At 43.9% G+C, this 22,044-nt stretch overlaps 43 non-coding genes across 43 annotated transcripts; all 43 read left to right on the top strand.

Moving 5' to 3' along the window:
- Window positions 1-78: 78 nt before the first annotated feature.
- On the top strand, window positions 79-197 carry LOC147921792 (5S ribosomal RNA). The gene has a single exon (XR_015590125.1). It is a non-coding gene; the product is annotated as a 5S ribosomal RNA (ribosomal RNA).
- Window positions 198-592: 395 nt separating this feature from the next.
- On the top strand, window positions 593-711 carry LOC147921791 (5S ribosomal RNA). The gene has a single exon (XR_015589712.1). It is a non-coding gene; the product is annotated as a 5S ribosomal RNA (ribosomal RNA).
- A 395-nt stretch (window positions 712-1,106) lies between these two features.
- LOC147921790 (5S ribosomal RNA) lies at window positions 1,107-1,225 on the top strand. Its single transcript, XR_015590124.1, has one exon. It is a non-coding gene; the product is annotated as a 5S ribosomal RNA (ribosomal RNA).
- Window positions 1,226-1,620: 395 nt separating this feature from the next.
- On the top strand, window positions 1,621-1,739 carry LOC147921789 (5S ribosomal RNA). The gene has a single exon (XR_015589701.1). It is a non-coding gene; the product is annotated as a 5S ribosomal RNA (ribosomal RNA).
- A 395-nt stretch (window positions 1,740-2,134) lies between these two features.
- LOC147921788 (5S ribosomal RNA) lies at window positions 2,135-2,253 on the top strand. Its single transcript, XR_015590123.1, has one exon. It is a non-coding gene; the product is annotated as a 5S ribosomal RNA (ribosomal RNA).
- A 395-nt stretch (window positions 2,254-2,648) lies between these two features.
- On the top strand, window positions 2,649-2,767 carry LOC147921787 (5S ribosomal RNA). The gene has a single exon (XR_015589689.1). It is a non-coding gene; the product is annotated as a 5S ribosomal RNA (ribosomal RNA).
- A 395-nt stretch (window positions 2,768-3,162) lies between these two features.
- Window positions 3,163-3,281, top strand: LOC147921786 (5S ribosomal RNA). The gene has a single exon (XR_015590122.1). It is a non-coding gene; the product is annotated as a 5S ribosomal RNA (ribosomal RNA).
- Window positions 3,282-3,676: 395 nt separating this feature from the next.
- On the top strand, window positions 3,677-3,795 carry LOC147921785 (5S ribosomal RNA). Its single transcript, XR_015589678.1, has one exon. It is a non-coding gene; the product is annotated as a 5S ribosomal RNA (ribosomal RNA).
- A 395-nt stretch (window positions 3,796-4,190) lies between these two features.
- LOC147921784 (5S ribosomal RNA) lies at window positions 4,191-4,309 on the top strand. The gene has a single exon (XR_015590121.1). It is a non-coding gene; the product is annotated as a 5S ribosomal RNA (ribosomal RNA).
- Window positions 4,310-4,704: 395 nt separating this feature from the next.
- Window positions 4,705-4,823, top strand: LOC147921783 (5S ribosomal RNA). The gene has a single exon (XR_015590080.1). It is a non-coding gene; the product is annotated as a 5S ribosomal RNA (ribosomal RNA).
- Window positions 4,824-5,218: 395 nt separating this feature from the next.
- LOC147921782 (5S ribosomal RNA) lies at window positions 5,219-5,337 on the top strand. The gene has a single exon (XR_015589667.1). It is a non-coding gene; the product is annotated as a 5S ribosomal RNA (ribosomal RNA).
- A 395-nt stretch (window positions 5,338-5,732) lies between these two features.
- LOC147921781 (5S ribosomal RNA) lies at window positions 5,733-5,851 on the top strand. The gene has a single exon (XR_015590119.1). It is a non-coding gene; the product is annotated as a 5S ribosomal RNA (ribosomal RNA).
- A 395-nt stretch (window positions 5,852-6,246) lies between these two features.
- Window positions 6,247-6,365, top strand: LOC147921780 (5S ribosomal RNA). The gene has a single exon (XR_015589656.1). It is a non-coding gene; the product is annotated as a 5S ribosomal RNA (ribosomal RNA).
- Window positions 6,366-6,760: 395 nt separating this feature from the next.
- Window positions 6,761-6,879, top strand: LOC147921779 (5S ribosomal RNA). Its single transcript, XR_015590118.1, has one exon. It is a non-coding gene; the product is annotated as a 5S ribosomal RNA (ribosomal RNA).
- A 395-nt stretch (window positions 6,880-7,274) lies between these two features.
- LOC147921778 (5S ribosomal RNA) lies at window positions 7,275-7,393 on the top strand. Its single transcript, XR_015589645.1, has one exon. It is a non-coding gene; the product is annotated as a 5S ribosomal RNA (ribosomal RNA).
- Window positions 7,394-7,788: 395 nt separating this feature from the next.
- LOC147921777 (5S ribosomal RNA) lies at window positions 7,789-7,907 on the top strand. Its single transcript, XR_015590117.1, has one exon. It is a non-coding gene; the product is annotated as a 5S ribosomal RNA (ribosomal RNA).
- Window positions 7,908-8,302: 395 nt separating this feature from the next.
- Window positions 8,303-8,421, top strand: LOC147921776 (5S ribosomal RNA). The gene has a single exon (XR_015589634.1). It is a non-coding gene; the product is annotated as a 5S ribosomal RNA (ribosomal RNA).
- Window positions 8,422-8,816: 395 nt separating this feature from the next.
- Window positions 8,817-8,935, top strand: LOC147921775 (5S ribosomal RNA). Its single transcript, XR_015590116.1, has one exon. It is a non-coding gene; the product is annotated as a 5S ribosomal RNA (ribosomal RNA).
- Window positions 8,936-9,330: 395 nt separating this feature from the next.
- LOC147921774 (5S ribosomal RNA) lies at window positions 9,331-9,449 on the top strand. Its single transcript, XR_015589623.1, has one exon. It is a non-coding gene; the product is annotated as a 5S ribosomal RNA (ribosomal RNA).
- Window positions 9,450-9,843: 394 nt separating this feature from the next.
- On the top strand, window positions 9,844-9,962 carry LOC147921773 (5S ribosomal RNA). The gene has a single exon (XR_015589612.1). It is a non-coding gene; the product is annotated as a 5S ribosomal RNA (ribosomal RNA).
- A 395-nt stretch (window positions 9,963-10,357) lies between these two features.
- On the top strand, window positions 10,358-10,476 carry LOC147921772 (5S ribosomal RNA). Its single transcript, XR_015590115.1, has one exon. It is a non-coding gene; the product is annotated as a 5S ribosomal RNA (ribosomal RNA).
- A 395-nt stretch (window positions 10,477-10,871) lies between these two features.
- LOC147921771 (5S ribosomal RNA) lies at window positions 10,872-10,990 on the top strand. The gene has a single exon (XR_015589601.1). It is a non-coding gene; the product is annotated as a 5S ribosomal RNA (ribosomal RNA).
- Window positions 10,991-11,384: 394 nt separating this feature from the next.
- On the top strand, window positions 11,385-11,503 carry LOC147921770 (5S ribosomal RNA). Its single transcript, XR_015590079.1, has one exon. It is a non-coding gene; the product is annotated as a 5S ribosomal RNA (ribosomal RNA).
- A 395-nt stretch (window positions 11,504-11,898) lies between these two features.
- On the top strand, window positions 11,899-12,017 carry LOC147921769 (5S ribosomal RNA). Its single transcript, XR_015590237.1, has one exon. It is a non-coding gene; the product is annotated as a 5S ribosomal RNA (ribosomal RNA).
- A 395-nt stretch (window positions 12,018-12,412) lies between these two features.
- LOC147921768 (5S ribosomal RNA) lies at window positions 12,413-12,531 on the top strand. The gene has a single exon (XR_015590114.1). It is a non-coding gene; the product is annotated as a 5S ribosomal RNA (ribosomal RNA).
- A 395-nt stretch (window positions 12,532-12,926) lies between these two features.
- On the top strand, window positions 12,927-13,045 carry LOC147921767 (5S ribosomal RNA). The gene has a single exon (XR_015590078.1). It is a non-coding gene; the product is annotated as a 5S ribosomal RNA (ribosomal RNA).
- Window positions 13,046-13,440: 395 nt separating this feature from the next.
- Window positions 13,441-13,559, top strand: LOC147921766 (5S ribosomal RNA). The gene has a single exon (XR_015589589.1). It is a non-coding gene; the product is annotated as a 5S ribosomal RNA (ribosomal RNA).
- Window positions 13,560-13,954: 395 nt separating this feature from the next.
- LOC147921765 (5S ribosomal RNA) lies at window positions 13,955-14,073 on the top strand. The gene has a single exon (XR_015590113.1). It is a non-coding gene; the product is annotated as a 5S ribosomal RNA (ribosomal RNA).
- A 395-nt stretch (window positions 14,074-14,468) lies between these two features.
- On the top strand, window positions 14,469-14,587 carry LOC147921764 (5S ribosomal RNA). Its single transcript, XR_015590077.1, has one exon. It is a non-coding gene; the product is annotated as a 5S ribosomal RNA (ribosomal RNA).
- Window positions 14,588-14,982: 395 nt separating this feature from the next.
- On the top strand, window positions 14,983-15,101 carry LOC147921763 (5S ribosomal RNA). Its single transcript, XR_015589577.1, has one exon. It is a non-coding gene; the product is annotated as a 5S ribosomal RNA (ribosomal RNA).
- A 395-nt stretch (window positions 15,102-15,496) lies between these two features.
- Window positions 15,497-15,615, top strand: LOC147921762 (5S ribosomal RNA). Its single transcript, XR_015590112.1, has one exon. It is a non-coding gene; the product is annotated as a 5S ribosomal RNA (ribosomal RNA).
- Window positions 15,616-16,010: 395 nt separating this feature from the next.
- Window positions 16,011-16,129, top strand: LOC147921761 (5S ribosomal RNA). Its single transcript, XR_015589566.1, has one exon. It is a non-coding gene; the product is annotated as a 5S ribosomal RNA (ribosomal RNA).
- Window positions 16,130-16,524: 395 nt separating this feature from the next.
- On the top strand, window positions 16,525-16,643 carry LOC147921760 (5S ribosomal RNA). Its single transcript, XR_015590076.1, has one exon. It is a non-coding gene; the product is annotated as a 5S ribosomal RNA (ribosomal RNA).
- Window positions 16,644-17,038: 395 nt separating this feature from the next.
- LOC147921759 (5S ribosomal RNA) lies at window positions 17,039-17,157 on the top strand. The gene has a single exon (XR_015589555.1). It is a non-coding gene; the product is annotated as a 5S ribosomal RNA (ribosomal RNA).
- A 395-nt stretch (window positions 17,158-17,552) lies between these two features.
- LOC147921758 (5S ribosomal RNA) lies at window positions 17,553-17,671 on the top strand. Its single transcript, XR_015590005.1, has one exon. It is a non-coding gene; the product is annotated as a 5S ribosomal RNA (ribosomal RNA).
- Window positions 17,672-18,066: 395 nt separating this feature from the next.
- LOC147921757 (5S ribosomal RNA) lies at window positions 18,067-18,185 on the top strand. The gene has a single exon (XR_015590092.1). It is a non-coding gene; the product is annotated as a 5S ribosomal RNA (ribosomal RNA).
- Window positions 18,186-18,580: 395 nt separating this feature from the next.
- LOC147921756 (5S ribosomal RNA) lies at window positions 18,581-18,699 on the top strand. The gene has a single exon (XR_015589544.1). It is a non-coding gene; the product is annotated as a 5S ribosomal RNA (ribosomal RNA).
- Window positions 18,700-19,094: 395 nt separating this feature from the next.
- On the top strand, window positions 19,095-19,213 carry LOC147921755 (5S ribosomal RNA). Its single transcript, XR_015590004.1, has one exon. It is a non-coding gene; the product is annotated as a 5S ribosomal RNA (ribosomal RNA).
- Window positions 19,214-19,608: 395 nt separating this feature from the next.
- Window positions 19,609-19,727, top strand: LOC147921754 (5S ribosomal RNA). The gene has a single exon (XR_015589533.1). It is a non-coding gene; the product is annotated as a 5S ribosomal RNA (ribosomal RNA).
- Window positions 19,728-20,122: 395 nt separating this feature from the next.
- Window positions 20,123-20,241, top strand: LOC147921753 (5S ribosomal RNA). The gene has a single exon (XR_015590374.1). It is a non-coding gene; the product is annotated as a 5S ribosomal RNA (ribosomal RNA).
- A 395-nt stretch (window positions 20,242-20,636) lies between these two features.
- LOC147921752 (5S ribosomal RNA) lies at window positions 20,637-20,755 on the top strand. Its single transcript, XR_015590363.1, has one exon. It is a non-coding gene; the product is annotated as a 5S ribosomal RNA (ribosomal RNA).
- A 395-nt stretch (window positions 20,756-21,150) lies between these two features.
- Window positions 21,151-21,269, top strand: LOC147921751 (5S ribosomal RNA). Its single transcript, XR_015590352.1, has one exon. It is a non-coding gene; the product is annotated as a 5S ribosomal RNA (ribosomal RNA).
- A 395-nt stretch (window positions 21,270-21,664) lies between these two features.
- On the top strand, window positions 21,665-21,783 carry LOC147921750 (5S ribosomal RNA). Its single transcript, XR_015590341.1, has one exon. It is a non-coding gene; the product is annotated as a 5S ribosomal RNA (ribosomal RNA).
- The last annotated feature ends 261 nt before the right edge of the window (window positions 21,784-22,044 follow it).

Below are 22,044 nucleotides of genomic sequence, written 5' to 3'. Positions count from 1 at the left end.
ATATCAAGTGGGACCCACATTGAATGATCCCTTGAGTTTTCAAAAAACGATATATGCGATTGCATGATATATACTAACCGATGCGATCATACCAGCACTAATGCACCGGATCCCATCAGAACTCCGCAGTTAAGCGTGCTTGGGCGAGAGTAGTACTAGGATGGGTGACCTCCCGGGAAGTCCTCGTGTTGCATCCCTCCCTCTTTTTTTTTTTTTTTTTTTTGGTTGTTGCGTAAGCCTATATAGTACAAACATAACGTCGTAACTTTTACATCGTGAGGAACCACGCGACCCATAATACCTTTTCGGAAAGCCCCAAGAGTGTTTCCGGCAAGGCAATGGGTCTTCGTACCATTGGACCATTCTGGAGGCCGAATTTTGACGTTTAAAAGTGTTTCGGATGTTTTTTTGTGATCGCGACACAATTAGCTACGAGTACAAAATTATGTTCGGATATGGTTATCTCTTGTTTTTCGCGGTTCGAAGCACGTCCAAGGTGAATAAACGGGTCCACATATCAAGTGGGACCCACATTGAATGATCCCTTGAGTTTTCAAAAAACGATATATGCGATTGCATGATATATACTAACGGATGCGATCATACCAGCACTAATGCACCGGATCCCATCAGAACTCCGCAGTTAAGCGTGCTTGGGCGAGAGTAGTACTAGGATGGGTGACCTCCCGGGAAGTCCTCGTGTTGCATCCCTCCCTCTTTTTTTTTTTTTTTTTTTTGGTTGTTGCGTAAGCCTATATAGTACAAACATAACGTCGTAACTTTTACATCGTGAGGAACCACGCGACCCATAATACCTTTTCGGAAAGCCCCAAGAGTGTTTCCGGCAAGGCAATGGGTCTTCGTACCATTGGACCATTCAGGAGGCCGAATTTTGACGTTTAAAAGTGTTTCGGATGTTTTTTTGTGATCGCGACACAATTAGCTACGAGTACAAAATTATGTTCGGATATGGTTATCTCTTGTTTTTCGCGGTTCGAAGCACGTCCAAGGTGAATAAACGGGTCCACATATCAAGTGGGACCCACATTGAATGATCCCTTGAGTTTTCAAAAAACGATATATGCGATTGCATGATATATACTAACCGATGCGATCATACCAGCACTAATGCACCGGATCCCATCAGAACTCCGCAGTTAAGCGTGCTTGGGCGAGAGTAGTACTAGGATGGGTGACCTCCCGGGAAGTCCTCGTGTTGCATCCCTCCCTCTTTTTTTTTTTTTTTTTTTTGGTTGTTGCGTAAGCCTATATAGTACAAACATAACGTCGTAACTTTTACATCGTGAGGAACCACGCGACCCATAATACCTTTTCGGAAAGCCCCAAGAGTGTTTCCGGCAAGGCAATGGGTCTTCGTACCATTGGACCATTCTGGAGGCCGAATTTTGACGTTTAAAAGTGTTTCGGATGTTTTTTTGTGATCGCGACACAATTAGCTACGAGTACAAAATTATGTTCGGATATGGTTATCTCTTGTTTTTCGCGGTTCGAAGCACGTCCAAGGTGAATAAACGGGTCCACATATCAAGTGGGACCCACATTGAATGATCCCTTGAGTTTTCAAAAAACGATATATGCGATTGCATGATATATACTAACGGATGCGATCATACCAGCACTAATGCACCGGATCCCATCAGAACTCCGCAGTTAAGCGTGCTTGGGCGAGAGTAGTACTAGGATGGGTGACCTCCCGGGAAGTCCTCGTGTTGCATCCCTCCCTCTTTTTTTTTTTTTTTTTTTTGGTTGTTGCGTAAGCCTATATAGTACAAACATAACGTCGTAACTTTTACATCGTGAGGAACCACGCGACCCATAATACCTTTTCGGAAAGCCCCAAGAGTGTTTCCGGCAAGGCAATGGGTCTTCGTACCATTGGACCATTCAGGAGGCCGAATTTTGACGTTTAAAAGTGTTTCGGATGTTTTTTTGTGATCGCGACACAATTAGCTACGAGTACAAAATTATGTTCGGATATGGTTATCTCTTGTTTTTCGCGGTTCGAAGCACGTCCAAGGTGAATAAACGGGTCCACATATCAAGTGGGACCCACATTGAATGATCCCTTGAGTTTTCAAAAAACGATATATGCGATTGCATGATATATACTAACCGATGCGATCATACCAGCACTAATGCACCGGATCCCATCAGAACTCCGCAGTTAAGCGTGCTTGGGCGAGAGTAGTACTAGGATGGGTGACCTCCCGGGAAGTCCTCGTGTTGCATCCCTCCCTCTTTTTTTTTTTTTTTTTTTTGGTTGTTGCGTAAGCCTATATAGTACAAACATAACGTCGTAACTTTTACATCGTGAGGAACCACGCGACCCATAATACCTTTTCGGAAAGCCCCAAGAGTGTTTCCGGCAAGGCAATGGGTCTTCGTACCATTGGACCATTCTGGAGGCCGAATTTTGACGTTTAAAAGTGTTTCGGATGTTTTTTTGTGATCGCGACACAATTAGCTACGAGTACAAAATTATGTTCGGATATGGTTATCTCTTGTTTTTCGCGGTTCGAAGCACGTCCAAGGTGAATAAACGGGTCCACATATCAAGTGGGACCCACATTGAATGATCCCTTGAGTTTTCAAAAAACGATATATGCGATTGCATGATATATACTAACGGATGCGATCATACCAGCACTAATGCACCGGATCCCATCAGAACTCCGCAGTTAAGCGTGCTTGGGCGAGAGTAGTACTAGGATGGGTGACCTCCCGGGAAGTCCTCGTGTTGCATCCCTCCCTCTTTTTTTTTTTTTTTTTTTTGGTTGTTGCGTAAGCCTATATAGTACAAACATAACGTCGTAACTTTTACATCGTGAGGAACCACGCGACCCATAATACCTTTTCGGAAAGCCCCAAGAGTGTTTCCGGCAAGGCAATGGGTCTTCGTACCATTGGACCATTCAGGAGGCCGAATTTTGACGTTTAAAAGTGTTTCGGATGTTTTTTTGTGATCGCGACACAATTAGCTACGAGTACAAAATTATGTTCGGATATGGTTATCTCTTGTTTTTCGCGGTTCGAAGCACGTCCAAGGTGAATAAACGGGTCCACATATCAAGTGGGACCCACATTGAATGATCCCTTGAGTTTTCAAAAAACGATATATGCGATTGCATGATATATACTAACCGATGCGATCATACCAGCACTAATGCACCGGATCCCATCAGAACTCCGCAGTTAAGCGTGCTTGGGCGAGAGTAGTACTAGGATGGGTGACCTCCCGGGAAGTCCTCGTGTTGCATCCCTCCCTCTTTTTTTTTTTTTTTTTTTTGGTTGTTGCGTAAGCCTATATAGTACAAACATAACGTCGTAACTTTTACATCGTGAGGAACCACGCGACCCATAATACCTTTTCGGAAAGCCCCAAGAGTGTTTCCGGCAAGGCAATGGGTCTTCGTACCATTGGACCATTCTGGAGGCCGAATTTTGACGTTTAAAAGTGTTTCGGATGTTTTTTTGTGATCGCGACACAATTAGCTACGAGTACAAAATTATGTTCGGATATGGTTATCTCTTGTTTTTCGCGGTTCGAAGCACGTCCAAGGTGAATAAACGGGTCCACATATCAAGTGGGACCCACATTGAATGATCCCTTGAGTTTTCAAAAAACGATATATGCGATTGCATGATATATACTAACGGATGCGATCATACCAGCACTAATGCACCGGATCCCATCAGAACTCCGCAGTTAAGCGTGCTTGGGCGAGAGTAGTACTAGGATGGGTGACCTCCCGGGAAGTCCTCGTGTTGCATCCCTCCCTCTTTTTTTTTTTTTTTTTTTTGGTTGTTGCGTAAGCCTATATAGTACAAACATAACGTCGTAACTTTTACATCGTGAGGAACCACGCGACCCATAATACCTTTTCGGAAAGCCCCAAGAGTGTTTCCGGCAAGGCAATGGGTCTTCGTACCATTGGACCATTCAGGAGGCCGAATTTTGACGTTTAAAAGTGTTTCGGATGTTTTTTTGTGATCGCGACACAATTAGCTACGAGTACAAAATTATGTTCGGATATGGTTATCTCTTGTTTTTCGCGGTTCGAAGCACGTCCAAGGTGAATAAACGGGTCCACATATCAAGTGGGACCCACATTGAATGATCCCTTGAGTTTTCAAAAAACGATATATGCGATTGCATGATATATACTAACCGATGCGATCATACCAGCACTAATGCACCGGATCCCATCAGAACTCCGCAGTTAAGCGTGCTTGGGCGAGAGTAGTACTAGGATGGGTGACCTCCCGGGAAGTCCTCGTGTTGCATCCCTCCCTCTTTTTTTTTTTTTTTTTTTTGGTTGTTGCGTAAGCCTATATAGTACAAACATAACGTCGTAACTTTTACATCGTGAGGAACCACGCGACCCATAATACCTTTTCGGAAAGCCCCAAGAGTGTTTCCGGCAAGGCAATGGGTCTTCGTACCATTGGACCATTCTGGAGGCCGAATTTTGACGTTTAAAAGTGTTTCGGATGTTTTTTTGTGATCGCGACACAATTAGCTACGAGTACAAAATTATGTTCGGATATGGTTATCTCTTGTTTTTCGCGGTTCGAAGCACGTCCAAGGTGAATAAACGGGTCCACATATCAAGTGGGACCCACATTGAATGATCCCTTGAGTTTTCAAAAAACGATATATGCGATTGCATGATATATACTAACGGATGCGATCATACCAGCACTAATGCACCGGATCCCATCAGAACTCTGCAGTTAAGCGTGCTTGGGCGAGAGTAGTACTAGGATGGGTGACCTCCCGGGAAGTCCTCGTGTTGCATCCCTCCCTCTTTTTTTTTTTTTTTTTTTTGGTTGTTGCGTAAGCCTATATAGTACAAACATAACGTCGTAACTTTTACATCGTGAGGAACCACGCGACCCATAATACCTTTTCGGAAAGCCCCAAGAGTGTTTCCGGCAAGGCAATGGGTCTTCGTACCATTGGACCATTCTGGAGGCCGAATTTTGACGTTTAAAAGTGTTTCGGATGTTTTTTTGTGATCGCGACACAATTAGCTACGAGTACAAAATTATGTTCGGATATGGTTATCTCTTGTTTTTCGCGGTTCGAAGCACGTCCAAGGTGAATAAACGGGTCCACATATCAAGTGGGACCCACATTGAATGATCCCTTGAGTTTTCAAAAAACGATATATGCGATTGCATGATATATACTAACGGATGCGATCATACCAGCACTAATGCACCGGATCCCATCAGAACTCCGCAGTTAAGCGTGCTTGGGCGAGAGTAGTACTAGGATGGGTGACCTCCCGGGAAGTCCTCGTGTTGCATCCCTCCCTCTTTTTTTTTTTTTTTTTTTTGGTTGTTGCGTAAGCCTATATAGTACAAACATAACGTCGTAACTTTTACATCGTGAGGAACCACGCGACCCATAATACCTTTTCGGAAAGCCCCAAGAGTGTTTCCGGCAAGGCAATGGGTCTTCGTACCATTGGACCATTCAGGAGGCCGAATTTTGACGTTTAAAAGTGTTTCGGATGTTTTTTTGTGATCGCGACACAATTAGCTACGAGTACAAAATTATGTTCGGATATGGTTATCTCTTGTTTTTCGCGGTTCGAAGCACGTCCAAGGTGAATAAACGGGTCCACATATCAAGTGGGACCCACATTGAATGATCCCTTGAGTTTTCAAAAAACGATATATGCGATTGCATGATATATACTAACCGATGCGATCATACCAGCACTAATGCACCGGATCCCATCAGAACTCCGCAGTTAAGCGTGCTTGGGCGAGAGTAGTACTAGGATGGGTGACCTCCCGGGAAGTCCTCGTGTTGCATCCCTCCCTCTTTTTTTTTTTTTTTTTTTTGGTTGTTGCGTAAGCCTATATAGTACAAACATAACGTCGTAACTTTTACATCGTGAGGAACCACGCGACCCATAATACCTTTTCGGAAAGCCCCAAGAGTGTTTCCGGCAAGGCAATGGGTCTTCGTACCATTGGACCATTCTGGAGGCCGAATTTTGACGTTTAAAAGTGTTTCGGATGTTTTTTTGTGATCGCGACACAATTAGCTACGAGTACAAAATTATGTTCGGATATGGTTATCTCTTGTTTTTCGCGGTTCGAAGCACGTCCAAGGTGAATAAACGGGTCCACATATCAAGTGGGACCCACATTGAATGATCCCTTGAGTTTTCAAAAAACGATATATGCGATTGCATGATATATACTAACGGATGCGATCATACCAGCACTAATGCACCGGATCCCATCAGAACTCCGCAGTTAAGCGTGCTTGGGCGAGAGTAGTACTAGGATGGGTGACCTCCCGGGAAGTCCTCGTGTTGCATCCCTCCCTCTTTTTTTTTTTTTTTTTTTTGGTTGTTGCGTAAGCCTATATAGTACAAACATAACGTCGTAACTTTTACATCGTGAGGAACCACGCGACCCATAATACCTTTTCGGAAAGCCCCAAGAGTGTTTCCGGCAAGGCAATGGGTCTTCGTACCATTGGACCATTCAGGAGGCCGAATTTTGACGTTTAAAAGTGTTTCGGATGTTTTTTTGTGATCGCGACACAATTAGCTACGAGTACAAAATTATGTTCGGATATGGTTATCTCTTGTTTTTCGCGGTTCGAAGCACGTCCAAGGTGAATAAACGGGTCCACATATCAAGTGGGACCCACATTGAATGATCCCTTGAGTTTTCAAAAAACGATATATGCGATTGCATGATATATACTAACCGATGCGATCATACCAGCACTAATGCACCGGATCCCATCAGAACTCCGCAGTTAAGCGTGCTTGGGCGAGAGTAGTACTAGGATGGGTGACCTCCCGGGAAGTCCTCGTGTTGCATCCCTCCCTCTTTTTTTTTTTTTTTTTTTTGGTTGTTGCGTAAGCCTATATAGTACAAACATAACGTCGTAACTTTTACATCGTGAGGAACCACGCGACCCATAATACCTTTTCGGAAAGCCCCAAGAGTGTTTCCGGCAAGGCAATGGGTCTTCGTACCATTGGACCATTCTGGAGGCCGAATTTTGACGTTTAAAAGTGTTTCGGATGTTTTTTTGTGATCGCGACACAATTAGCTACGAGTACAAAATTATGTTCGGATATGGTTATCTCTTGTTTTTCGCGGTTCGAAGCACGTCCAAGGTGAATAAACGGGTCCACATATCAAGTGGGACCCACATTGAATGATCCCTTGAGTTTTCAAAAAACGATATATGCGATTGCATGATATATACTAACGGATGCGATCATACCAGCACTAATGCACCGGATCCCATCAGAACTCCGCAGTTAAGCGTGCTTGGGCGAGAGTAGTACTAGGATGGGTGACCTCCCGGGAAGTCCTCGTGTTGCATCCCTCCCTCTTTTTTTTTTTTTTTTTTTTGGTTGTTGCGTAAGCCTATATAGTACAAACATAACGTCGTAACTTTTACATCGTGAGGAACCACGCGACCCATAATACCTTTTCGGAAAGCCCCAAGAGTGTTTCCGGCAAGGCAATGGGTCTTCGTACCATTGGACCATTCAGGAGGCCGAATTTTGACGTTTAAAAGTGTTTCGGATGTTTTTTTGTGATCGCGACACAATTAGCTACGAGTACAAAATTATGTTCGGATATGGTTATCTCTTGTTTTTCGCGGTTCGAAGCACGTCCAAGGTGAATAAACGGGTCCACATATCAAGTGGGACCCACATTGAATGATCCCTTGAGTTTTCAAAAAACGATATATGCGATTGCATGATATATACTAACCGATGCGATCATACCAGCACTAATGCACCGGATCCCATCAGAACTCCGCAGTTAAGCGTGCTTGGGCGAGAGTAGTACTAGGATGGGTGACCTCCCGGGAAGTCCTCGTGTTGCATCCCTCCCTCTTTTTTTTTTTTTTTTTTTTGGTTGTTGCGTAAGCCTATATAGTACAAACATAACGTCGTAACTTTTACATCGTGAGGAACCACGCGACCCATAATACCTTTTCGGAAAGCCCCAAGAGTGTTTCCGGCAAGGCAATGGGTCTTCGTACCATTGGACCATTCTGGAGGCCGAATTTTGACGTTTAAAAGTGTTTCGGATGTTTTTTTGTGATCGCGACACAATTAGCTACGAGTACAAAATTATGTTCGGATATGGTTATCTCTTGTTTTTCGCGGTTCGAAGCACGTCCAAGGTGAATAAACGGGTCCACATATCAAGTGGGACCCACATTGAATGATCCCTTGAGTTTTCAAAAAACGATATATGCGATTGCATGATATATACTAACGGATGCGATCATACCAGCACTAATGCACCGGATCCCATCAGAACTCCGCAGTTAAGCGTGCTTGGGCGAGAGTAGTACTAGGATGGGTGACCTCCCGGGAAGTCCTCGTGTTGCATCCCTCCCTCTTTTTTTTTTTTTTTTTTTTGGTTGTTGCGTAAGCCTATATAGTACAAACATAACGTCGTAACTTTTACATCGTGAGGAACCACGCGACCCATAATACCTTTTCGGAAAGCCCCAAGAGTGTTTCCGGCAAGGCAATGGGTCTTCGTACCATTGGACCATTCAGGAGGCCGAATTTTGACGTTTAAAAGTGTTTCGGATGTTTTTTTGTGATCGCGACACAATTAGCTACGAGTACAAAATTATGTTCGGATATGGTTATCTCTTGTTTTTCGCGGTTCGAAGCACGTCCAAGGTGAATAAACGGGTCCACATATCAAGTGGGACCCACATTGAATGATCCCTTGAGTTTTCAAAAAACGATATATGCGATTGCATGATATATACTAACCGATGCGATCATACCAGCACTAATGCACCGGATCCCATCAGAACTCCGCAGTTAAGCGTGCTTGGGCGAGAGTAGTACTAGGATGGGTGACCTCCCGGGAAGTCCTCGTGTTGCATCCCTCCCTCTTTTTTTTTTTTTTTTTTTTGGTTGTTGCGTAAGCCTATATAGTACAAACATAACGTCGTAACTTTTACATCGTGAGGAACCACGCGACCCATAATACCTTTTCGGAAAGCCCCAAGAGTGTTTCCGGCAAGGCAATGGGTCTTCGTACCATTGGACCATTCAGGAGGCCGAATTTTGACGTTTAAAAGTGTTTCGGATGTTTTTTTGTGATCGCGACACAATTAGCTACGAGTACAAAATTATGTTCGGATATGGTTATCTCTTGTTTTTCGCGGTTCGAAGCACGTCCAAGGTGAATAAACGGGTCCACATATCAAGTGGGACCCACATTGAATGATCCCTTGAGTTTTCAAAAAACGATATATGCGATTGCATGATATATACTAACGGATGCGATCATACCAGCACTAATGCACCGGATCCCATCAGAACTCCGCAGTTAAGCGTGCTTGGGCGAGAGTAGTACTAGGATGGGTGACCTCCCGGGAAGTCCTCGTGTTGCATCCCTCCCTCTTTTTTTTTTTTTTTTTTTGGTTGTTGCGTAAGCCTATATAGTACAAACATAACGTCGTAACTTTTACATCGTGAGGAACCACGCGACCCATAATACCTTTTCGGAAAGCCCCAAGAGTGTTTCCGGCAAGGCAATGGGTCTTCGTACCATTGGACCATTCTGGAGGCCGAATTTTGACGTTTAAAAGTGTTTCGGATGTTTTTTTGTGATCGCGACACAATTAGCTACGAGTACAAAATTATGTTCGGATATGGTTATCTCTTGTTTTTCGCGGTTCGAAGCACGTCCAAGGTGAATAAACGGGTCCACATATCAAGTGGGACCCACATTGAATGATCCCTTGAGTTTTCAAAAAACGATATATGCGATTGCATGATATATACTAACGGATGCGATCATACCAGCACTAATGCACCGGATCCCATCAGAACTCCGCAGTTAAGCGTGCTTGGGCGAGAGTAGTACTAGGATGGGTGACCTCCCGGGAAGTCCTCGTGTTGCATCCCTCCCTCTTTTTTTTTTTTTTTTTTTTGGTTGTTGCGTAAGCCTATATAGTACAAACATAACGTCGTAACTTTTACATCGTGAGGAACCACGCGACCCATAATACCTTTTCGGAAAGCCCCAAGAGTGTTTCCGGCAAGGCAATGGGTCTTCGTACCATTGGACCATTCAGGAGGCCGAATTTTGACGTTTAAAAGTGTTTCGGATGTTTTTTTGTGATCGCGACACAATTAGCTACGAGTACAAAATTATGTTCGGATATGGTTATCTCTTGTTTTTCGCGGTTCGAAGCACGTCCAAGGTGAATAAACGGGTCCACATATCAAGTGGGACCCACATTGAATGATCCCTTGAGTTTTCAAAAAACGATATATGCGATTGCATGATATATACTAACCGATGCGATCATACCAGCACTAATGCACCGGATCCCATCAGAACTCCGCAGTTAAGCGTGCTTGGGCGAGAGTAGTACTAGGATGGGTGACCTCCCGGGAAGTCCTCGTGTTGCATCCCTCCCTCTTTTTTTTTTTTTTTTTTTTGGTTGTTGCGTAAGCCTATATAGTACAAACATAACGTCGTAACTTTTACATCGTGAGGAACCACGCGACCCATAATACCTTTTCGGAAAGCCCCAAGAGTGTTTCCGGCAAGGCAATGGGTCTTCGTACCATTGGACCATTCTGGAGGCCGAATTTTGACGTTTAAAAGTGTTTCGGATGTTTTTTTGTGATCGCGACACAATTAGCTACGAGTACAAAATTATGTTCGGATATGGTTATCTCTTGTTTTTCGCGGTTCGAAGCACGTCCAAGGTGAATAAACGGGTCCACATATCAAGTGGGACCCACATTGAATGATCCCTTGAGTTTTCAAAAAACGATATATGCGATTGCATGATATATACTAACGGATGCGATCATACCAGCACTAATGCACCGGATCCCATCAGAACTCCGCAGTTAAGCGTGCTTGGGCGAGAGTAGTACTAGGATGGGTGACCTCCCGGGAAGTCCTCGTGTTGCATCCCTCCCTCTTTTTTTTTTTTTTTTTTTGGTTGTTGCGTAAGCCTATATAGTACAAACATAACGTCGTAACTTTTACATCGTGAGGAACCACGCGACCCATAATACCTTTTCGGAAAGCCCCAAGAGTGTTTCCGGCAAGGCAATGGGTCTTCGTACCATTGGACCATTCTGGAGGCCGAATTTTGACGTTTAAAAGTGTTTCGGATGTTTTTTTGTGATCGCGACACAATTAGCTACGAGTACAAAATTATGTTCGGATATGGTTATCTCTTGTTTTTCGCGGTTCGAAGCACGTCCAAGGTGAATAAACGGGTCCACATATCAAGTGGGACCCACATTGAATGATCCCTTGAGTTTTCAAAAAACGATATATGCGATTGCATGATATATACTAACGGATGCGATCATACCAGCACTAATGCACCGGATCCCATCAGAACTCTGCAGTTAAGCGTGCTTGGGCGAGAGTAGTACTAGGATGGGTGACCTCCCGGGAAGTCCTCGTGTTGCATCCCTCCCTCTTTTTTTTTTTTTTTTTTTTGGTTGTTGCGTAAGCCTATATAGTACAAACATAACGTCGTAACTTTTACATCGTGAGGAACCACGCGACCCATAATACCTTTTCGGAAAGCCCCAAGAGTGTTTCCGGCAAGGCAATGGGTCTTCGTACCATTGGACCATTCTGGAGGCCGAATTTTGACGTTTAAAAGTGTTTCGGATGTTTTTTTGTGATCGCGACACAATTAGCTACGAGTACAAAATTATGTTCGGATATGGTTATCTCTTGTTTTTCGCGGTTCGAAGCACGTCCAAGGTGAATAAACGGGTCCACATATCAAGTGGGACCCACATTGAATGATCCCTTGAGTTTTCAAAAAACGATATATGCGATTGCATGATATATACTAACGGATGCGATCATACCAGCACTAATGCACCGGATCCCATCAGAACTCCGCAGTTAAGCGTGCTTGGGCGAGAGTAGAACTAGGATGGGTGACCTCCCGGGAAGTCCTCGTGTTGCATCCCTCCCTCTTTTTTTTTTTTTTTTTTTTGGTTGTTGCGTAAGCCTATATAGTACAAACATAACGTCGTAACTTTTACATCGTGAGGAACCACGCGACCCATAATACCTTTTCGGAAAGCCCCAAGAGTGTTTCCGGCAAGGCAATGGGTCTTCGTACCATTGGACCATTCAGGAGGCCGAATTTTGACGTTTAAAAGTGTTTCGGATGTTTTTTTGTGATCGCGACACAATTAGCTACGAGTACAAAATTATGTTCGGATATGGTTATCTCTTGTTTTTCGCGGTTCGAAGCACGTCCAAGGTGAATAAACGGGTCCACATATCAAGTGGGACCCACATTGAATGATCCCTTGAGTTTTCAAAAAACGATATATGCGATTGCATGATATATACTAACCGATGCGATCATACCAGCACTAATGCACCGGATCCCATCAGAACTCCGCAGTTAAGCGTGCTTGGGCGAGAGTAGTACTAGGATGGGTGACCTCCCGGGAAGTCCTCGTGTTGCATCCCTCCCTCTTTTTTTTTTTTTTTTTTTTGGTTGTTGCGTAAGCCTATATAGTACAAACATAACGTCGTAACTTTTACATCGTGAGGAACCACGCGACCCATAATACCTTTTCGGAAAGCCCCAAGAGTGTTTCCGGCAAGGCAATGGGTCTTCGTACCATTGGACCATTCTGGAGGCCGAATTTTGACGTTTAAAAGTGTTTCGGATGTTTTTTTGTGATCGCGACACAATTAGCTACGAGTACAAAATTATGTTCGGATATGGTTATCTCTTGTTTTTCGCGGTTCGAAGCACGTCCAAGGTGAATAAACGGGTCCACATATCAAGTGGGACCCACATTGAATGATCCCTTGAGTTTTCAAAAAACGATATATGCGATTGCATGATATATACTAACGGATGCGATCATACCAGCACTAATGCACCGGATCCCATCAGAACTCTGCAGTTAAGCGTGCTTGGGCGAGAGTAGTACTAGGATGGGTGACCTCCCGGGAAGTCCTCGTGTTGCATCCCTCCCTCTTTTTTTTTTTTTTTTTTTTGGTTGTTGCGTAAGCCTATATAGTACAAACATAACGTCGTAACTTTTACATCGTGAGGAACCACGCGACCCATAATACCTTTTCGGAAAGCCCCAAGAGTGTTTCCGGCAAGGCAATGGGTCTTCGTACCATTGGACCATTCTGGAGGCCGAATTTTGACGTTTAAAAGTGTTTCGGATGTTTTTTTGTGATCGCGACACAATTAGCTACGAGTACAAAATTATGTTCGGATATGGTTATCTCTTGTTTTTCGCGGTTCGAAGCACGTCCAAGGTGAATAAACGGGTCCACATATCAAGTGGGACCCACATTGAATGATCCCTTGAGTTTTCAAAAAACGATATATGCGATTGCATGATATATACTAACGGATGCGATCATACCAGCACTAATGCACCGGATCCCATCAGAACTCCGCAGTTAAGCGTGCTTGGGCGAGAGTAGTACTAGGATGGGTGACCTCCCGGGAAGTCCTCGTGTTGCATCCCTCCCTCTTTTTTTTTTTTTTTTTTTTGGTTGTTGCGTAAGCCTATATAGTACAAACATAACGTCGTAACTTTTACATCGTGAGGAACCACGCGACCCATAATACCTTTTCGGAAAGCCCCAAGAGTGTTTCCGGCAAGGCAATGGGTCTTCGTACCATTGGACCATTCAGGAGGCCGAATTTTGACGTTTAAAAGTGTTTCGGATGTTTTTTTGTGATCGCGACACAATTAGCTACGAGTACAAAATTATGTTCGGATATGGTTATCTCTTGTTTTTCGCGGTTCGAAGCACGTCCAAGGTGAATAAACGGGTCCACATATCAAGTGGGACCCACATTGAATGATCCCTTGAGTTTTCAAAAAACGATATATGCGATTGCATGATATATACTAACCGATGCGATCATACCAGCACTAATGCACCGGATCCCATCAGAACTCCGCAGTTAAGCGTGCTTGGGCGAGAGTAGTACTAGGATGGGTGACCTCCCGGGAAGTCCTCGTGTTGCATCCCTCCCTCTTTTTTTTTTTTTTTTTTTTGGTTGTTGCGTAAGCCTATATAGTACAAACATAACGTCGTAACTTTTACATCGTGAGGAACCACGCGACCCATAATACCTTTTCGGAAAGCCCCAAGAGTGTTTCCGGCAAGGCAATGGGTCTTCGTACCATTGGACCATTCTGGAGGCCGAATTTTGACGTTTAAAAGTGTTTCGGATGTTTTTTTGTGATCGCGACACAATTAGCTACGAGTACAAAATTATGTTCGGATATGGTTATCTCTTGTTTTTCGCGGTTCGAAGCACGTCCAAGGTGAATAAACGGGTCCACATATCAAGTGGGACCCACATTGAATGATCCCTTGAGTTTTCAAAAAACGATATATGCGATTGCATGATATATACTAACGGATGCGATCATACCAGCACTAATGCACCGGATCCCATCAGAACTCTGCAGTTAAGCGTGCTTGGGCGAGAGTAGTACTAGGATGGGTGACCTCCCGGGAAGTCCTCGTGTTGCATCCCTCCCTCTTTTTTTTTTTTTTTTTTTTGGTTGTTGCGTAAGCCTATATAGTACAAACATAACGTCGTAACTTTTACATCGTGAGGAACCACGCGACCCATAATACCTTTTCGGAAAGCCCCAAGAGTGTTTCCGGCAAGGCAATGGGTCTTCGTACCATTGGACCATTCTGGAGGCCGAATTTTGACGTTTAAAAGTGTTTCGGATGTTTTTTTGTGATCGCGACACAATTAGCTACGAGTACAAAATTATGTTCGGATATGGTTATCTCTTGTTTTTCGCGGTTCGAAGCACGTCCAAGGTGAATAAACGGGTCCACATATCAAGTGGGACCCACATTGAATGATCCCTTGAGTTTTCAAAAAACGATATATGCGATTGCATGATATATACTAACGGATGCGATCATACCAGCACTAATGCACCGGATCCCATCAGAACTCCGCAGTTAAGCGTGCTTGGGCGAGAGTAGTACTAGGATGGGTGACCTCCCGGGAAGTCCTCGTGTTGCATCCCTCCCTCTTTTTTTTTTTTTTTTTTTTGGTTGTTGCGTAAGCCTATATAGTACAAACATAACGTCGTAACTTTTACATCGTGAGGAACCACGCGACCCATAATACCTTTTCGGAAAGCCCCAAGAGTGTTTCCGGCAAGGCAATGGGTCTTCGTACCATTGGACCATTCAGGAGGCCGAATTTTGACGTTTAAAAGTGTTTCGGATGTTTTTTTGTGATCGCGACACAATTAGCTACGAGTACAAAATTATGTTCGGATATGGTTATCTCTTGTTTTTCGCGGTTCGAAGCACGTCCAAGGTTAATAAACGGGTCCACATATCAAGTGGGACCCACATTGAATGATCCCTTGAGTTTTCAAAAAACGATATATGCGATTGCATGATATATACTAACCGATGCGATCATACCAGCACTAATGCACCGGATCCCATCAGAACTCCGCAGTTAAGCGTGCTTGGGCGAGAGTAGTACTAGGATGGGTGACCTCCCGGGAAGTCCTCGTGTTGCATCCCTCCCTCTTTTTTTTTTTTTTTTTTTTGGTTGTTGCGTAAGCCTATATAGTACAAACATAACGTCGTAACTTTTACATCGTGAGGAACCACGCGACCCATAATACCTTTTCGGAAAGCCCCAAGAGTGTTTCCGGCAAGGCAATGGGTCTTCGTACCATTGGACCATTCTGGAGGCCGAATTTTGACGTTTAAAAGTGTTTCGGATGTTTTTTTGTGATCGCGACACAATTAGCTACGAGTACAAAATTATGTTCGGATATGGTTATCTCTTGTTTTTCGCGGTTCGAAGCACGTCCAAGGTGAATAAACGGGTCCACATATCAAGTGGGACCCACATTGAATGATCCCTTGAGTTTTCAAAAAACGATATATGCGATTGCATGATATATACTAACGGATGCGATCATACCAGCACTAATGCACCGGATCCCATCAGAACTCCGCAGTTAAGCGTGCTTGGGCGAGAGTAGTACTAGGATGGGTGACCTCCCGGGAAGTCCTCGTGTTGCATCCCTCCCTCTTTTTTTTTTTTTTTTTTTTGGTTGTTGCGTAAGCCTATATAGTACAAACATAACGTCGTAACTTTTACATCGTGAGGAACCACGCGACCCATAATACCTTTTCGGAAAGCCCCAAGAGTGTTTCCGGCAAGGCAATGGGTCTTCGTACCATTGGACCATTCTGGAGGCCGAATTTTGACGTTTAAAAGTGTTTCGGATGTTTTTTTGTGATCGCGACACAATTAGCTACGAGTACAAAATTATGTTCGGATATGGTTATCTCTTGTTTTTCGCGGTTCGAAGCACGTCCAAGGTGAATAAACGGGTCCACATATCAAGTGGGACCCACATTGAATGATCCCTTGAGTTTTCAAAAAACGATATATGCGATTGCATGATATATACTAACGGATGCGATCATACCAGCACTAATGCACCGGATCCCATCAGAACTCTGCAGTTAAGCGTGCTTGGGCGAGAGTAGTACTAGGATGGGTGACCTCCCGGGAAGTCCTCGTGTTGCATCCCTCCCTCTTTTTTTTTTTTTTTTTTTTGGTTGTTGCGTAAGCCTATATAGTACAAACATAACGTCGTAACTTTTACATCGTGAGGAACCACGCGACCCATAATACCTTTTCGGAAAGCCCCAAGAGTGTTTCCGGCAAGGCAATGGGTCTTCGTACCATTGGACCATTCTGGAGGCCGAATTTTGACGTTTAAAAGTGTTTCGGATGTTTTTTTGTGATCGCGACACAATTAGCTACGAGTACAAAATTATGTTCGGATATGGTTATCTCTTGTTTTTCGCGGTTCGAAGCACGTCCAAGGTGAATAAACGGGTCCACATATCAAGTGGGACCCACATTGAATGATCCCTTGAGTTTTCAAAAAACGATATATGCGATTGCATGATATATACTAACGGATGCGATCATACCAGCACTAATGCACCGGATCCCATCAGAACTCCGCAGTTAAGCGTGCTTGGGCGAGAGTAGTACTAGGATGGGTGACCTCCCGGGAAGTCCTCGTGTTGCATCCCTCCCTCTTTTTTTTTTTTTTTTTTTTGGTTGTTGCGTAAGCCTATATAGTACAAACATAACGTCGTAACTTTTACATCGTGAGGAACCACGCGACCCATAATACCTTTTCGGAAAGCCCCAAGAGTGTTTCCGGCAAGGCAATGGGTCTTCGTACCATTGGACCATTCAGGAGGCCGAATTTTGACGTTTAAAAGTGTTTCGGATGTTTTTTTGTGATCGCGACACAATTAGCTACGAGTACAAAATTATGTTCGGATATGGTTATCTCTTGTTTTTCGCGGTTCGAAGCACGTCCAAGGTGAATAAACGGGTCCACATATCAAGTGGGACCCACATTGAATGATCCCTTGAGTTTTCAAAAAACGATATATGCGATTGCATGATATATACTAACGGATGCGATCATACCAGCACTAATGCACCGGATCCCATCAGAACTCCGCAGTTAAGCGTGCTTGGGCGAGAGTAGTACTAGGATGGGTGACCTCTCGGGAAGTCCTCGTGTTGCATCCCTCCCTCTTTTTTTTTTTTTTTTTTTTGGTTGTTGCGTAAGCCTATATAGTACAAACATAACGTCGTAACTTTTACATCGTGAGGAACCACGCGACCCATAATACCTTTTCGGAAAGCCCCAAGAGTGTTTCCGGCAAGGCAATGGGTCTTCGTACCATTGGACCATTCAGGAGGCCGAATTTTGACGTTTAAAAGTGTTTCGGATGTTTTTTTGTGATCGCGACACAATTAGCTACGAGTACAAAATTATGTTCGGATATGGTTATCTCTTGTTTTTCGCGGTTCGAAGCACGTCCAAGGTTAATAAACGGGTCCACATATCAAGTGGGACCCACATTGAATGATCCCTTGAGTTTTCAAAAAACGATATATGCGATTGCATGATATATACTAACTGATGCGATCATACCAGCACTAATGCACCGGATCCCATCAGAACTCCGCAGTTAAGCGTGCTTGGGCGAGAGTAGTACTAGGATGGGTGACCTCCCGGGAAGTCCTCGTGTTGCATCCCTCCCTCTTTTTTTTTTTTTTTTTTTTGGTTGTTGCGTAAGCCTATATAGTACAAACATAACGTCGTAACTTTTACATCGTGAGGAACCACGCGACCCATAATACCTTTTCGGAAAGCCCCAAGAGTGTTTCCGGCAAGGCAATGGGTCTTCGTACCATTGGACCATTCTGGAGGCCGAATTTTGACGTTTAAAAGTGTTTCGGATGTTTTTTTGTGATCGCGACACAATTAGCTACGAGTACAAAATTATGTTCGGATATGGTTATCTCTTGTTTTTCGCGGTTCGAAGCACGTCCAAGGTGAATAAACGGGTCCACATATCAAGTGGGACCCACATTGAATGATCCCTTGAGTTTTCAAAAAACGATATATGCGATTGCATGATATATACTAACGGATGCGATCATACCAGCACTAATGCACCGGATCCCATCAGAACTCCGCAGTTAAGCGTGCTTGGGCGAGAGTAGTACTAGGATGGGTGACCTCCCGGGAAGTCCTCGTGTTGCATCCCTCCCTCTTTTTTTTTTTTTTTTTTTTGGTTGTTGCGTAAGCCTATATAGTACAAACATAACGTCGTAACTTTTACATCGTGAGGAACCACGCGACCCATAATACCTTTTCGGAAAGCCCCAAGAGTGTTTCCGGCAAGGCAATGGGTCTTCGTACCATTGGACCATTCAGGAGGCCGAATTTTGACGTTTAAAAGTGTTTCGGATGTTTTTTTGTGATCGCGACACAATTAGCTACGAGTACAAAATTATGTTCGGATATGGTTATCTCTTGTTTTTCGCGGTTCGAAGCACGTCCAAGGTGAATAAACGGGTCCACATATCAAGTGGGACCCACATTGAATGATCCCTTGAGTTTTCAAAAAACGATATATGCGATTGCATGATATATACTAACGGATGCGATCATACCAGCACTAATGCACCGGATCCCATCAGAACTCCGCAGTTAAGCGTGCTTGGGCGAGAGTAGTACTAGGATGGGTGACCTCTCGGGAAGTCCTCGTGTTGCATCCCTCCCTCTTTTTTTTTTTTTTTTTTTTGGTTGTTGCGTAAGCCTATATAGTACAAACATAACGTCGTAACTTTTACATCGTGAGGAACCACGCGACCCATAATACCTTTTCGGAAAGCCCCAAGAGTGTTTCCGGCAAGGCAATGGGTCTTCGTACCATTGGACCATTCTGGAGGCCGAATTTTGACGTTTAAAAGTGTTTCGGATGTTTTTTTGTGATCGCGACACAATTAGCTACGAGTACAAAATTATGTTCGGATATGGTTATCTCTTGTTTTTCGCGGTTCGAAGCACGTCCAAGGTGAATAAACGGGTCCACATATCAAGTGGGACCCACATTGAATGATCCCTTGAGTTTTCAAAAAACGATATATGCGATTGCATGATATATACTAACGGATGCGATCATACCAGCACTAATGCACCGGATCCCATCAGAACTCCGCAGTTAAGCGTGCTTGGGCGAGAGTAGTACTAGGATGGGTGACCTCCCGGGAAGTCCTCGTGTTGCATCCCTCCCTCTTTTTTTTTTTTTTTTTTTTGGTTGTTGCGTAAGCCTATATAGTACAAACATAACGTCGTAACTTTTACATCGTGAGGAACCACGCGACCCATAATACCTTTTCGGAAAGCCCCAAGAGTGTTTCCGGCAAGGCAATGGGTCTTCGTACCATTGGACCATTCTGGAGGCCGAATTTTGACGTTTAAAAGTGTTTCGGATGTTTTTTTGTGATCGCGACACAATTAGCTACGAGTACAAAATTATGTTCGGATATGGTTATCTCTTGTTTTTCGCGGTTCGAAGCACGTCCAAGGTGAATAAACGGGTCCACATATCAAGTGGGACCCACATTGAATGATCCCTTGAGTTTTCAAAAAACGATATATGCGATTGCATGATATATACTAACGGATGCGATCATACCAGCACTAATGCACCGGATCCCATCAGAACTCCGCAGTTAAGCGTGCTTGGGCGAGAGTAGTACTAGGATGGGTGACCTCCCGGGAAGTCCTCGTGTTGCATCCCTCCCTCTTTTTTTTTTTTTTTTTTTTGGTTGTTGCGTAAGCCTATATAGTACAAACATAACGTCGTAACTTTTACATCGTGAGGAACCACGCGACCCATAATACCTTTTCGGAAAGCCCCAAGAGTGTTTCCGGCAAGGCAATGGGTCTTCGTACCATTGGACCATTCTGGAGGCCGAATTTTGACGTTTAAAAGTGTTTCGGATGTTTTTTTGTGATCGCGACACAATTAGCTACGAGTACAAAATTATGTTCGGATATGGTTATCTCTTGTTTTTCGCGGTTCGAAGCACGTCCAAGGTGAATAAACGGGTCCACATATCAAGTGGGACCCACATTGAATGATCCCTTGAGTTTTCAAAAAACGATATATGCGATTGCATGATATATACTAACGGATGCGATCATACCAGCACTAATGCACCGGATCCCATCAGAACTCCGCAGTTAAGCGTGCTTGGGCGAGAGTAGTACTAGGATGGGTGACCTCCCGGGAAGTCCTCGTGTTGCATCCCTCCCTCTTTTTTTTTTTTTTTTTTTTGGTTGTTGCGTAAGCCTATATAGTACAAACATAACGTCGTAACTTTTACATCGTGAGGAACCACGCGACCCATAATACCTTTTCGGAAAGCCCCAAGAGTGTTTCCGGCAAGGCAATGGGTCTTCGTACCATTGGACCATTCTGGAGGCCGAATTTTGACGTTTAAAAGTGTTTCGGATGTTTTTTTGTGATCGCGACACAATTAGCTACGAGTACAAAATTATGTTCGGATATGGTTATCTCTTGTTTTTCGCGGTTCGAAGCACGTCCAAGGTGAATAAACGGGTCCACATATCAAGTGGGACCCACATTGAATGATCCCTTGAGTTTTCAAAAAACGATATATGCGATTGCATGATATATACTAACGGATGCGATCATACCAGCACTAATGCACCGGATCCCATCAGAACTCCGCAGTTAAGCGTGCTTGGGCGAGAGTAGTACTAGGATGGGTGACCTCCCGGGAAGTCCTCGTGTTGCATCCCTCCCTCTTTTTTTTTTTTTTTTTTTTGGTTGTTGCGTAAGCCTATATAGTACAAACATAACGTCGTAACTTTTACATCGTGAGGAACCACGCGACCCATAATACCTTTTCGGAAAGCCCCAAGAGTGTTTCCGGCAAGGCAATGGGTCTTCGTACCATTGGACCATTCTGGAGGCCGAATTTTGACGTTTAAAAGTGTTTCGGATGTTTTTTTGTGATCGCGACACAATTAGCTACGAGTACAAAATTATGTTCGGATATGGTTATCTCTTGTTTTTCGCGGTTCGAAGCACGTCCAAGGTGAATAAACGGGTCCACATATCAAGTGGGACCCACATTGAATGATCCCTTGAGTTTTCAAAAAACGATATATGCGATTGCATGATATATACTAACGGATGCGATCATACCAGCACTAATGCACCGGATCCCATCAGAACTCCGCAGTTAAGCGTGCTTGGGCGAGAGTAGTACTAGGATGGGTGACCTCCCGGGAAGTCCTCGTGTTGCATCCCTCCCTCTTTTTTTTTTTTTTTTTTTTGGTTGTTGCGTAAGCCTATATAGTACAAACATAACGTCGTAACTTTTACATCGTGAGGAACCACGCGACCCATAATACCTTTTCGGAAAGCCCCAAGAGTGTTTCCGGCAAGGCAATGGGTCTTCGTACCATTGGACCATTCTGGAGGCCGAATTTTGACGTTTAAAAGTGTTTCGGATGTTTTTTTGTGATCGCGACACAATTAGCTACGAGTACAAAATTATGTTCGGATATG

The sequence above is a fragment of the Camelina sativa genome, chromosome 18 (genome assembly GCF_030686135.1).
Source record: "Camelina sativa cultivar CO46 ecotype springtype chromosome 18, ASM3068613v1".
Lineage (NCBI taxonomy): Eukaryota > Viridiplantae > Streptophyta > Magnoliopsida > Brassicales > Brassicaceae > Camelina > Camelina sativa.
This window is presented reverse-complemented; position numbering and strand designations above follow the sequence as displayed.